The 13,909-nt window shown below is 42.8% G+C and overlaps 1 protein-coding gene across 1 annotated transcript in view; it reads right to left on the bottom strand.

Moving 5' to 3' along the window:
- Positions 1-13,909, bottom strand: part of LOC124032982 (kinase suppressor of Ras 2-like) — a 182,130-nt gene that overhangs the window by 78,117 nt on the left and 90,104 nt on the right. The window lies entirely within an intron of this gene.

The following is a 13,909-nucleotide window of genomic DNA, read 5'->3' as shown; positions in this document are numbered from 1 at the left end:
TCTGGTAAGAAGAGTGGCGGGGGCGTATGCCTCATGACTAACGGGACATGGTGTGATGAAGGAAACATACAGGAACTCAAATCCTTCTGTTCACCTGATTTAGAATTCCTCACAATCAAATGTAGACCGCATTATCTTCCAAGAGAATTCTCTTCGATTATAATCACAGCTGTATATATCCCCCCCAAGCAGACACATCGATGGCTCTGAACGAACTTTATTTAACTCTTTGCAAACTGGAAAACATTTATCCGGAGGCTGCATTCATTGTAGCTGGGGATTTTAACAAAGCCAATCTGAAAACAAGACTCCCTAAATTTTATCAGCATATCGATTGCGCAAACAGGGGTGGTAAAACCTTGGATCATTGTTACTCTAACTTCCGCGACGCATATAAGGCCCTGCCCCGCCCCCCTTTCGGAAAAGCTGACCACGACTCCATTTTGCTGATCCCTGCCTACAGGCAGAAATTAAAACAAGAGGCTCCCACGCTGAGGTCTGTCCAACGCTGTTCAGACCAAGCTGACTCTACACTCCAAGACTGCTTCCATCACGTGGACTGGGACATGTTTCGTATTGCGTCAGATGGGAATATTGACGAATACGCTGATTCGGTGTGCGAGTTCATTAGAACGTGCGTCGAAGATGTCGTTCCCATAGCAACGATAAAAACATTCCCTAACCAGAAACCGTGGATTGATGGCAGCATTCGCGTGAAACTGAAAGCGCGAACCACTGCTTTTAATCAGGGCAAGGTGTCTGGCAACATGACTGAATACAAACAGTGCAGCTATTCCCTCCGTAAGGCTATTAAACAAGCTAAGCGTCAGTACAGAGACAAAGTGGAATCTCAATTCAATGGCTCAGACACAAGAGGCATGTGGCAGGGTCTACAGTCAATCACGGACTACAAGATGAAATCCAGCCCAGTCACGGACCAGGATGTCTTGCTCCCAGGCAGACTAAATAACTTTTTGCCCGCTTTGAGGACAATACAGTGCCACTGACACGGCCTGCAACGGAAACATGCGGTCTCTCCTTCACTGCAGCCGAGGTGAGTAAGACATTTAAACGTGTTAACCCTCGCAAGGCTGCAGGCTCAGACGGCATCCCCAGCCGCGCCCTCAGAGCATGCGCAGACCAGCTGGCCGGTGTGTTTACGGACATATTCAATCAATCCCTATACCAGTCTGCTGTTCCCACATGCTTCAAGAGGGCCACCATTGTTCCTGTTCCCAAGAAAGCTAAGGTAACTGAGCTAAACGACTACCGCCCCGTAGCACTCACTTCCGTCATCATGAAGTGCTTTGAGAGACTAGTCAAGGACCATATCACCTCCACCCTACCTGACACCCTAGACCCACTCCAATTTGCTTACCGCCCAAATAGGTCCACAGACGATGCAATCTCAACCACACTGCACACTGCCCTAACCCACCTGGACAAGAGGAATACCTATGTGAGAATGCTGTTCATCGACTACAGCTCGGCATTCAACACCATAGTGCCCTCCAAGCTCGTCATCAAGCTCGAGACCCTGGGTCTCGACCCCGCCCTGTGCAACTGGGTACTGGACTTCCTGACGGGCCGCCCCCAGGTGGTGAGGGTAGGCAACAACATCTCCTCCCCGCTGATCCTCAACACGGGGCCCCACAAGGGTGCGTTCTGAGCCCTCTCCTGTACTCCCTGTTCACCCACGACTGCGTGGCCACGCACGCCTCCAACTCAATCATCAAGTTTGCGGACGACACAACAGTGGTAGGCTTGATTACCAACAACGACGAGACGGCCTACAGGGAGGAGGTGAGGGCCCTCAGAGTGTGGTGTCAGGAAAATAACCTCACACTCAACGTCAACAAAACTAAGGAGATGATTGTGGACTTCAGGAAACAGCAGAGGGAACACCCCCTATCCACATCGATGGAACAGTAGTGGAGAGGGTAGCTAGTTTTAAGTTCCTCGGCATACACATCACAGACAAACTGAATTGGTCCACTCACACTGACAGCGTCGTGAAGAAGGCGCAGCAGCGCCTATTCAACCTCAGGAGGCTGAAGAAATTCGGCTTGTCACCAAAAGCACTCACAAACTTCTACAGATGCACAATCGAGAGCATCCTGGCGGGCTGTATCACCGCCTGGTACGGCAACTGCTCCGCCCTCAACCGTAAGGCTCTCCAGAGGGTAGTGAGGACTGCACAACGCATCACCGGGGGCAAACTACCTGCCCTCCAGGACACCTACACCACCCGTTGTTACAGGAAGGCCATAAAGATCATCAAGGACATCAACCACCCGAACCACTGCCTGTTCACCCCGCTATCATCCAGAAGGCGAGGTCAGTACAGGTGCATCAAAGCTGGGACCGAGAGACTGAAAATCAGCTTCTATCTCAAGGCCATCAGACTGTTAAACAGCCACCACTAACACTGAGTGGCTGCTGCCAACACACTGTCATTGACACTGACCCAACTCCAGCCATTTTAATAATGGGAATTGATGGGAAATGATGTAAATATATCACTAGCCACTTTAAACAATGCTACCTTATATAATGTTACTTACCCTACATTATTCATCTCATATGCATATGTATATACTGTACTCTACATCATCGACTGCATCCTTATATAACACATGTATCACTAGCCACTTTAACTATGCCACTTTGTTTACTTTGTCTACACACTCATCTCATATGTATATACTGTACTCGATACCATCTACTGTATGCTGCTCTGTACCATCACTCATTCATATATCCTTATGTACATGTTCCTTATCCCCTTACACTGTGTATAAGACAGTAGTTTTGGAATTGTTAGTTAGATTACTTGTTGGTTATCACTGCATTGTCGGAACTAGAACCACAAGCATTTCGCTACACTCGCATTAACATCTGCTAACCATGTGTATGTGACAAATAAAATTTGATTTGATTTTGATTTGAATTTTATTGTCATTGAACAAGTACAGTACAACAAAATGCAGTTAGCATCTGACCAGAAGTGCAAATGAAAGAGTACAAAAAATGTACAAGTGAAACAATTAAGTACAATGTATGTAATTAAGTGGGATGTATAGCTGTGCAATGAAGGCAAATGGCAAGTCTAAATATGCAATGAAGGCAAATTGAAAGTGCAAGGAGGCATGCAACTGAAATACAGGGATAGCAGCAATGAGGTTACCGAAGTAAACATGTACATGTACAACTGAATAATGTCCTTAATCAGAATTTGCAAAGCAATATCAGAGTCCAGTAGTACAGTGAAGAGTGCAAAGAGAGTAATGCAAAAAGGTCCCTCAGAGACAGTACTTAGTGGTGGGTGGGTATGGCTAGTGCCGTGTTAGCAGGGTTACAGTAGCCTGAAATAAACTGTTCTTGAGCCTGCTAATGCGGGAACGTAGAGACCTGTACCGCCTGCCTGATGGTAGGAGGGCAAACAGTTTGTGGCATGGATGTGAAGGGTCCTTGATGATGCGGCATGCCCTATGCAGACACTGCTTGCACTGGAGGTCTACATTGGTAGGGAGCTGGGGACCAGTGATGTGCTGGGCGGTTTTCACCACCCGTTGCAGGGCCTTACGGTCAGCCACAAAGCATCCGCCAAACCACACTGTGGCACAATTAGTCAGAATGCTCTCGACCGTGCAGCGGTAAAAGTTCACCAGAATCTTGGGAGACAGACGGGCCTTCTTCAGTCTCTTCAAAAAGTACAGGCGCTGCTGCGCCTTTTTGACCAGGGTTAAGGTGTTGTGGGTATACAGTAGATAGCCCAATTTTTGTAAAAGACCAAGTACATATTATGGCAAGAACATCTCAAATAAGCAAAGAGAAATGACAGTCCATCTTTACTTTAAAGACATGAAGATCAGTCATTACGGAAAACTTCAAGAACTTTGAAAGTTTCTTCAAGTGGAGTCTCAAAAACCATCAAGCGCTGTGATGAAACTGGATCTCAAACTGGATCTCTCCGCCACAGGAAAGGAAGACCCAGGGTTACCTCTGCTGCAGTTCATTCGAGTTACCAGCCTCAGAAATTGCAGCTCAAATAAATGCTTCACAGAGTTCAAGTAACAGACACATCTCAACATCAACTGTTCAGAGGAGACTGTGGGAATCAGGCCTTCATGGTCAAATTGCTGCAAAGGACACCAATAATAAAAAGAGACTTGCTTGGGCCAAGAAACACGAGCAATGGACATTTGACCGGTGTTAATCTGTCCTTTGGTTTGGAATCCAAATGTGAGATGCATTGTGGGTGAACGGATGATCTCTGCATGTGTATTTCCCACCGTAAAGCATGGAGGAGGGGTTATGGTGTGGGGATGCTTTGCTGGTGACACTGTCTGTGATTTATTTAGAATTCAAGGCACACTTAACCAGCATGGCTACCACAGCATTCTGCAGCTATACGCCATCCCATCTGGTGTGCATTTAATGCGACTATCATTTGTTTTTCAACAGGACAATGACCCAACACACCTCCTGGCTGTGTAAGGGCTATTTGACCAAGAAGGAGAGTGATGGAGTGCTGCATTAGATAACCTGGCCTCCACAATCTACAGACCTCAACCAAATTGAGTCGGACCGCAGAGTGAAGGAAAACCAGCCAAAAAGTACTCCGAATATGTGGGAACTCCTTCAAGACTGTTGGAAAAGCATTCCTGATGAAGCTGGTTGAGAGATTGCCAAGCAAAGCTGTCATCAAGGCAAAGGGTGGCTATTTGAAAAATCTCACTTTTTTAACACCTTTTTGGTTAATACATGATTCCATATGTGTTATTTCATAGTTTTTATGTTTTCACAATTATTCTACAATGTAGAAAATAGTCAAATAAAGAAAAATCCTTGAATGAGTAGGTGTTCTAAAACTTTTGACGGGTAGTGTACATATATTTTTTACGATAAGTATTCAACCCCCTGATACACTACATGTTAGAATTCCCTTTGGCAGCCATTACAGCTGTGAGTATTTTGGGGTAAATCTGTAAGATTTGCACACCTGGATAGTACAATATATGCCCATTATTATTTTTCAAACTCTTCAAGCTGTGTCAAATTGGTTGTTGATCATTGCTAGACAGCAATTTTCAGGTCTTGCCATAGCCTTTCAAGCTGATTTAAGCCAAAACTGTAACAAGTCCACTCAGGAACATTCAATGTCGGCTTGGTAAGAACTTCCAGTATATATTTGGCAAGGTGTTTTAGGTTATTGTCCTGCTAAACTGTGAAATTGTGTCCCAGTGTCTGTGGGAAAGCCAGGTTAACCAGGTTTTCCTTTAGGATTTTGCCTGTGCTTAGCTCCATCTCATTTCTTTTTATCCTGAAAACCTCCCCAGTATTTGCTGATGTCAAGCAGCCACCACCATGCTTGAAAATATGAAAAGTGGTACTCAGTTATATTGCCCCAAACATAATGCTTTGTATTCAGGACAAAAAGTTCATGTCTTTGCCAGATCTTTTGTGATATTACTTTTAGTGCAAACATGATGCGTGTTTTGAAATATTTGTATTCTTTACAGACTTCCTTCTTTTCACTCTGTCATTTAGGTTAGTACAGGGGAGCTGTCACGTATACTCCTTCTTCGCCCTCTAGGTAATCAGGCTGCTGATTATCCCACACACCTGTCACCATTGTCTTGTGCACCTGCGCCTCATGACACTCACCTGGACTCCATCACCTCCTTGATTATCTTCCCTATATCTGTCCCTCCCCTTGGTTCTTTCCTCAGGTGTTATTGACTGTTTTCATTGTCGGTGCGTTGTTTGTGTTTTGTGTTCATTATTTTATTTATTAAAACACTCACTCCCTGAACTTGCTTCCCGACTCTCAGCGCACTCGTTACAGGTGCAACTTTCACTTGGAATGGGAGGGACTTGAGCACCCCAGTTTTATCATTGCACTGTGATACAAAACGCAGCAACTGTGTGCTGTGTGTGGACCATGCAGATGCCTCAAAGCGGTCGGGTAGGGTGTTTGGTAGTTTCAGCCAGCCTGAGTTAGGACCACGCGGACACCACAGTGCTTGCGAACAGAGTCAGCTGTTGTCTGTGTGTGTTGTGATTTTTCTCAGAGTTGTCAAAGCAAGTAGATCAGAAACGGACTACTCTTTATTTGACTGATGAAGCTGGAAAGGCAACTGCTGTTTCACTTAGCAGAAAAAAAGTATTAATTCCTAGCTAGCTAGCTCACTAAATGTAACTATTCTCTTTGCCCCGATCACACTAGACCTTAATCAAACATTGAAACCAGCAGCCGATATTGAAGACCGATATTCTGACGTTTCAGTATAGCAATGTAACATTATTGATGTCAGCTTCCCCAAGTAATTCTCTACTTTTCACAATGACACGGTATAAACAGCTCTACAGGTTTCACTGTCATGGTGCACAGTCAGTGCACAACACTATGCTCATCATATCTTAGCAGAATCAGATGGTGACGGGTGTCCCAGCAGGGTCTCAGATTAATTTTGCAGTATATTATAACAATCTGTGAATGGATATGAAGTTCCATCTTGAGTTGATTGGTAGGCTACAGTTAGAGATCTGGGAATAATGGTCATTTCAATTATTGAAGCATTGATTCTATTCTTGGATAATATAATGTATAAATGTACCCCAAGGTAATTCTTTGTCATCTGAGCAGGATCAGATGGTGACATGGGTCTCAGCAGGGTCAGGCAGCAGGTAAAGACCAGTCTGTGACCGCTGACGTGACATTTTTGAGATGCAACACTTTATTCTCTCTGTGCAGCAAACACTGGACAAACCAGAAAAACTTCAAAGATCGAAACTATGTTATGGCAGTCAGACAAACCTCTAAAGTGGTGAGGAAAACCTGGGAGATGCTATTGATGATGATGAAGGGATACAGATGTAAGACCATCCAGCTCCCGCTCAGCCTAACCTATTCTCTGTCCTGGCACTCCAATGGTGGAATCAGCTTCCCACTAAAGCTAGGACAGCAGAGTACCTGCCCAACTTTTGAAAACATCTGAAATCCTACCTCTTCAAACAGAATCTTTAAAAAATCCATCTCCTCATCTCGACCCCCCCCCAAACATTTTTTTTTACAAAAAAAGTATAAATACACTGTACTTTCTATGCCTGTGATACGTGGTTGTCCCACCTAGCTATCTTAAGGTCGCTCTGGAAAAGTGACAAAAATGTTACATGTTTTAATAGAACATACCTATATGCCAGTGAAACTGAATAGCATGCACTCTGGAATGTAATTCCTCTAATGGAGTCATAAATCACAAAAGGGAACATATTTGCATATGTTATGATCTTGTGAAGGCTGGATGAATTCTGGCATGTCTATAGATTCTCCCTTCTCCCTGTTTTTGATTGCTTGGAAATGTTGATACTGGGGACTGTTATAAGAAGAAACTGTGTAACCATAGCATTTATAGCGGCTAAGAAATGCATTACCATTAATTGGAAGGTTGGTTATCCTCTTACAATATCAAAATGGACAGCAGAAATGTCAAGTTATGTATCGCTAGATTAAGGGTATACTGTGCAACTTTCATAGGGTCTAGGTGCCTTATATGGAATACTGTATGACAAAAGGGGTCTGTATTAAAAACATTAGATTTGTTGGGGTCAAACAGTCACAAATGTTTTTATTTTTTTATGCCACATGAGACACCTGTTGGATTTGTGCCTGTTTCAGTGGACTAATCCATTGAGGCCGTAGTGATGCCACGGTCCAAGAATATGGGGAATGTGGCTCAGATGCACAAGGCACGTCTCTCTCCAGAATGCGCTCTCTCCTGCCATTTTGTGGGTATTCATTGCTTCATAACTTTATTGTGTGCATTGTTTGCTATGTCTATAAATTCCCCATGACAAATATCACCAGTAGTAGCCTACATTTACCGTTAATCTGTTTATTTGGTTACGGTCATTTCTGTTAATGCAGTCGATATATTATTATTACAGTCATTTACCGAGTGGACATGTTGTTTTGCAGAACTCACAACTTATGCTACACCTGATTACGCATATAAAAGTGTGACTAGTCTACCTGGCCTGCATGCAAATGTAGGCCTATAAATGTGCCCATTTGGGGATGTCTCATATTATTTCTGATTGTCTTAACTCACCACCACTAATAAGCTGTGGAGCTTCTCAAAGTAATTTTTCTTCACCTCAGACAGCAACTAAACAAAGTCTGTTTTCAGAAACAATTGAGAATGACAATAGTTCCTCAAAATATTTGAACAATATTTACAGTTCGCCCCTTTTCGATAACCACTCGGCATAAAAGGGGAAAATGTAATGCTCTGATCCAGTGTAAACATAAATTACACTGAGGAACTATTGTCATTCTCAATTGTTTCTGAAAACAGACTTTGTTTAGTTGCTGTTTGAGGTGAAGAAAAATTACTTTGAGAAGCTCCACCTGGCCATGCTGCTGCTCCAGTTTCAACTGTTCTGCCTTATTATTATTCGACCATGCTGGTCATTTATGAACATTTGAACATCTTGGCCATGTTCTGTTATAATCTCCACCCGGCACAGCCAGAAGAGGACTGGCCACCCCACATAGCCTGGTTCCTCTCTAGGTTTCCTCCTAGGTTTTGGCCTTTCTAGGGAGTTTTTCCTAGCCACCGTGCTTCTACACCTGCATTGCTTGCTGTTTGGGGTTTTAGGCTGGGTTTCTGTACAGCACTTTGAGATATCAGCTGATGTACGAAGGGCTATATAAATAAATTTGATTTGATTTTGATTTGATTACTTCTTATCCCTTACACAAATAGCCTACAGCTGTGTCTGTCCCGAACTCACTGGCGCAGGAAACTCTGAGGGCCCAGAATATTTTATATAATGTTTCAAGTTTCCTAGTGTGAGTTTCTGGGCGACCCAGTTGGCAGTTGATTGCAGTTGTTGCAGACAGGCCATGCGGAGACAATGTGATTTATAGGATTTCTTTTTTCAACAGGATATGTTCTGCCTGCAGGATGCAATGTTTTTATGATGGCTTTATGTAGACTAATTTTACATAGTTGGGAATGGCAATAAATGTTACTTTGAGATTTGTATAATTTTAATGTAGATTTAGATAGAACCACAGATACAAAGACTATTATAAATTAAACTGTTCCACAAAAAATGTGCATATGAAAAACATAACTGGCACGCAGATTGGTAGAAATGGTAAGATAAATTGGTGTAGCCTATATTACCGGCAATTTCAGGAGCTTAAAGGCAGAATCTGCGAAGGCAAGCAGCGTGAGAAAAAGGGCCAAAAAAAATCTCTAGCTCCCCCGAATCATTTGTGTGTCTTAATTATTTAATCAAACAGCATGTTTAAAGCATCACACAAGTTCAGTACATATAGTTGATTTTAGTTAAACACATAGGGTGTGTCTATATATTTGAAAAAATGCATGTTTAAAAATGTTGATTGGTCAAAAGAAAAGACCACCCTTGGTCGACTAAGATTTTTCCCCGTCAGCTACAGCACTAGTAGAAAATTGAAAGGGGACACCCAGACCCCCTGCCAGGTTATGTCCTCCCCACTTCTAAAACCAAAGTTGCACCCCTGGTTTAGTATAGATACACATGGCAAGGCAATTGCAAACCGTAGTCTGGCTTTTTTTATGGTGATTTTGGAGCAGTGGCTTTGAGCGGCCTTTCAGGTTATGTCAATATAGGACTCGTTTTATTGTGGATATAGATACTTTTGTACCTGTTTCCTCCAGCATCTTCACAAGGTCCTTTGCTGTTGTTCTGGGATTGATTTGCACTTTTCACACCATAGTACGTTCATCTCTAGGAGACAGACCGCGTCTCCTTCCTGAGCAGTATGATGGCTGCGTGGTCCCATGGTGTTTATACTTGCGTACTATTGTTTGTACAGATGAACGTGGTACCTTCAGGCATTTGGAAAATGCTCCCAAGGATGAACCAGACTTTTTGAGATCTTGGCTGATTTCTTTCGATTTTCCCATGATGTCAAGCAAAGAGGCACTGAGTTTGAAGGTAGGCCTTGAAATACATCCACAGGTACACCTCCAATTGACTCAAATTATGTCAATTAGCCTATCAGAAGCCTCTAAAGCCATGACATCATTTTCTGGAATTTTCCAAGCTTTTTAAAGGCACAGTCAACTTATTGTATGTAAACTTCTGACCCACTGGAATTGTGATACAGTGAACTATAAGTGAAATAAGTGAAATAATCTGTCTGTACTTGTCCTAACCGACTTGCCAAAACTATAGTTTGTTTACAAGAAATTTGTGGAATGGTTGAAAAAAGAGTTTTAATAACTCCAACCTAAGTGTATGTAAACTTCCGACTTCAACTGTATGTGTATTGCACAAAGCTTGCTAGTTAGCTTGTAAGAAGGACTAGTGAGCTGTATCCATCCAAATAACAACTATACTATTCTTCTGCATTTGGATATTTATGCAAACCTGGAGATTCCACCAAGTAGATGTAGATATTGCCATAGGATACTCGGGCCATTTGGTAGGGTTGTCTGCACAGCTGGTCTCTGGCAAGTTAAAAGGACATATAGGCAAGCCAAGAACAACCAACTTTCTAAATATGTACCTCGACCATTCAGAGACAGACAAAGACCGGAGGAAGTTACACGACATATTTAAGACTAGCGATTTAAATTGAGATGAACTTCTCTCGCAAGCCAGCTAGATGTCAACTAACCGGCAAAAAAGCAAGGAGTAAACAAACAGTGATGTAAGTATAATGCGACAGCTTTACTGTCAGTGTTGGCCGGTCGTGTAAAAATGTAGAGTGTCAGAATAAGTATCATGCAAATCATTTGTTGTTGTGACAGCCAAATATGTTAATAATGACACGTGAGGCTGCTGAAAATGTTTATTTATTGAAACTACAAAAATGTGTCAGTTTGCTGAGAATGCCATGAAAGTTTGGCTAAATACATGGGAGTAATGCGAGTACCTTATTGCGGTACCCTACTGGGGGCATGGTCACATTAAGCCACGCCGAGACGTGTGTATCTATTGTGGAGTAACAACAATATTTGAGATCCATCCTCAGTTTTCTCCTATCACAGCCATTACAATGTGTAACTTTTAAAAAAATCCCCTTTGGCCTCATGGTGAAATCCCTGAGCGGTTTCCTTCTTCTCTGGCAACTGAGTTAGGAAGGACGCTTGTATCTTTGTAGTGACTGAGTGTATTGAAAACCCTTCCAAAGCATAATTAATAACTTCACCATGCTCAAAGGGATATTCAATGTGTGCATTTCTTTTAAAAACCTCCCTGGTCTATGTGGTTGAACCTGTGCTTGAAATTACTACTCAGCTGAGGGACATTACAGATAATTGTATGTGGGGGGTACAGAGATGGGGTTAACATTAAAAAATCATGTTAAACACTATTATTGCACACAGAGTGTGTCCATGCAACCTATGATGTGACTTGTTCAATAAAATGTGCTGAAATGTATCCTGAACATATTTTGACATGCTATAACAAAGGGGTTGAATGCTTATTGACAAGACATTTAAGCTGACAGTTTTTAAATTAATTTGTAAAAGTTTCTACAAACAAAATTCCGCTTTGACATTGTGAGGTATTGTCTGTAGATCAGTTGCACACAATCTCAATTTAATCCATTTTAAATTCAGTCTGTAACACCATTTTGGGGGGGGGGTCAAGGGGTGTGAATACTTTCTGAAGGCACTTTATGCCAGCTAGGCTACAATGGTTGCAAAGCGGATTTATCTGCTTAATTTAAAGAACTAAGCAATACATATACCAGCAGGAGAAAGCTGGGATCCTCTTTTAAAAAGTGTCCACCCAAAGCTCTGTTTTCACCCTCGATTGCGTATTGACTGGGCTTATAAGAACACTTTTCACTTGGCTCTATTGGCTATGCATGGGCTCTCCAACCCTGTCCTAGGCTTATAGGCTACCATTAAGAGTTATATACAATAGCCACAACATCAAAACAACATGTGCAACTGCGTGTATTTTCATCAGGCAGAACCATAACGCACTGAATGACAGAACACTTGGCTTGGAAAGTTGTCTATTAATCAGTTACCAAAAAGCCAAGCTAACATTCATCTTAAATATACATAGTTGACATTTCCACCTATTGTATCTCTGTGTTTACAGGTCTATATTTCCATGATGCATTAAGATATTCTAATTATTGTTGTGTATGATGGGCAGACAACTGACTACTTGTATTCCACATTTTAGCAATATCAGAGTTTGTAATATTAGGTTACATCCCCCCTCTAGCCAGGCATTATTCTACATTTTTTTGTTAAGGGGGTTTGTAACAATATCTATCAATGTAATTACTTTTTCAGTAAAATATCATAAATGGGAGACATTAGGGGAGTGTGTTTTGTTGTACCTCGGGTAGGGGTATCACAATTGTTTGGAGGCATTGCCACTAGCCTAGTCTGTGTACGGATGCACTCTGCGGCCCAACAGCAAATCAGCTCCAAGTGATTCACATGCATAATAGAAAGATATACACTGAGTGTACAAAACATTAGGAACACTTCCCCTTTTTGCCCTCAGAACAGCCTCAATTCGTCAGGGCATGGACTCTGTAAGGTGTAGCAAGCGTTCCACAGGGATGATGGTCCAATTTGACTCCAATGCTTCCTACATTTTGTGTCAAGTTGGCTGGATGTTGCTTGGGTGATGGGACATTCTTGATAAACACGGGAAACTGCTGAGCGTGAAAAACCAAGCAGTGTTGCAGATCTTGACACACTCAAACCGGTGCACCTTGCACCTACTACCATACCTCATTCAAAGGCGCTTAAATCTTTTGTCTTGCCCATTCACCCACTGAATGGCACGCATACACAAACAATCCTTGTCTCAATTCTCTCAAGGCTAAAAAATCCTTCTTTAACCAGTCTCCTCCCCTTCATCTACACTGATTGAAGTGGATTTAACAAGTGACATCAATAAGGGATCATAGCTTTCACCTGGATTCACCTAGGTCAGTCTATGTCATAGAAAGAGCGGGGGTTCCTAATATTTTGTACACTCAGTATATGTGATCGTACACAAATGTAAGCAAGGTTTGAAATTATTATGTTTTAGTCAAATATTATATCTGTTTGAGCTTCTTGGGGTCAATTTGCAGTCTACAAATGTTCTGGCCCCCTGACCATCCGCTCAAGAAAATAATTGACAACGGCTGAATCTAGTTGATGATCCTTGGTCTAAACCCATTCAGGTCCCCTGTCGACGGCTATATTTCACTCCTGTCCCTGCCTCCGTCATTCTCAGTCTCTTCGCATTGTCTTCCTCTCACTCTCTTTCTACATACCGCTCAGGCGCTAATGGCTTCCGGTGGGGGCACTAAGAAGGCAACAGCCAATAAGGTGGCTGTATGCGCTGACACGGTACCTCTGGGTATCCTGGGATACGTGTATGTGATCTGGGAAGGATTAGTCTTCGTCTATGTGTGAGGGAGAGAGAGAGAAAGAGAGACAGAGACAGACAGAGAGAGAGAGAGAGAGAGAGAGAGAGAGAGAGAGAGAGAGAGAGAGAGAGAGAGAGAGAGAGAGAGAGAGAGAGAGAGAGAGAGAGAGAGACAGACAGAGAGAGAGAGACACAGAGAGAGAGAGAGAGAGAGAGAGAGAGAGAGAGAGAGAGAGAGAGAGAGAGAGAGAGAGAGAGAGAGAGAGAGAGAGAGAGAGAGAGAGAGAGACACAGAGAGAGACAGAGAGACACAGAGACAGAGACAGAGAGAGAGAGAGAGAGAGAGAGAGAGAGAGAGAGAGAGAGAGAGAGAGAGAGAGAGAGAGAGAGAGAGAGAGAGAGAGAGAGAGAGAGAGAGAGAGAGAGAGAGAGAGAGACACAGAGAGAGAGACACAGAGAGAGAGACACAGAGAGAGAGAGAGAGAGAGAGAGAGAGGAGAGAGAG

This window comes from Oncorhynchus gorbuscha, linkage group LG04, assembly GCF_021184085.1.
Source record: "Oncorhynchus gorbuscha isolate QuinsamMale2020 ecotype Even-year linkage group LG04, OgorEven_v1.0, whole genome shotgun sequence".
Lineage (NCBI taxonomy): Eukaryota > Metazoa > Chordata > Actinopteri > Salmoniformes > Salmonidae > Oncorhynchus > Oncorhynchus gorbuscha.
Note: the sequence above shows the minus strand (reverse complement) of the source record. Positions and strands in the feature narration are given on the sequence as shown.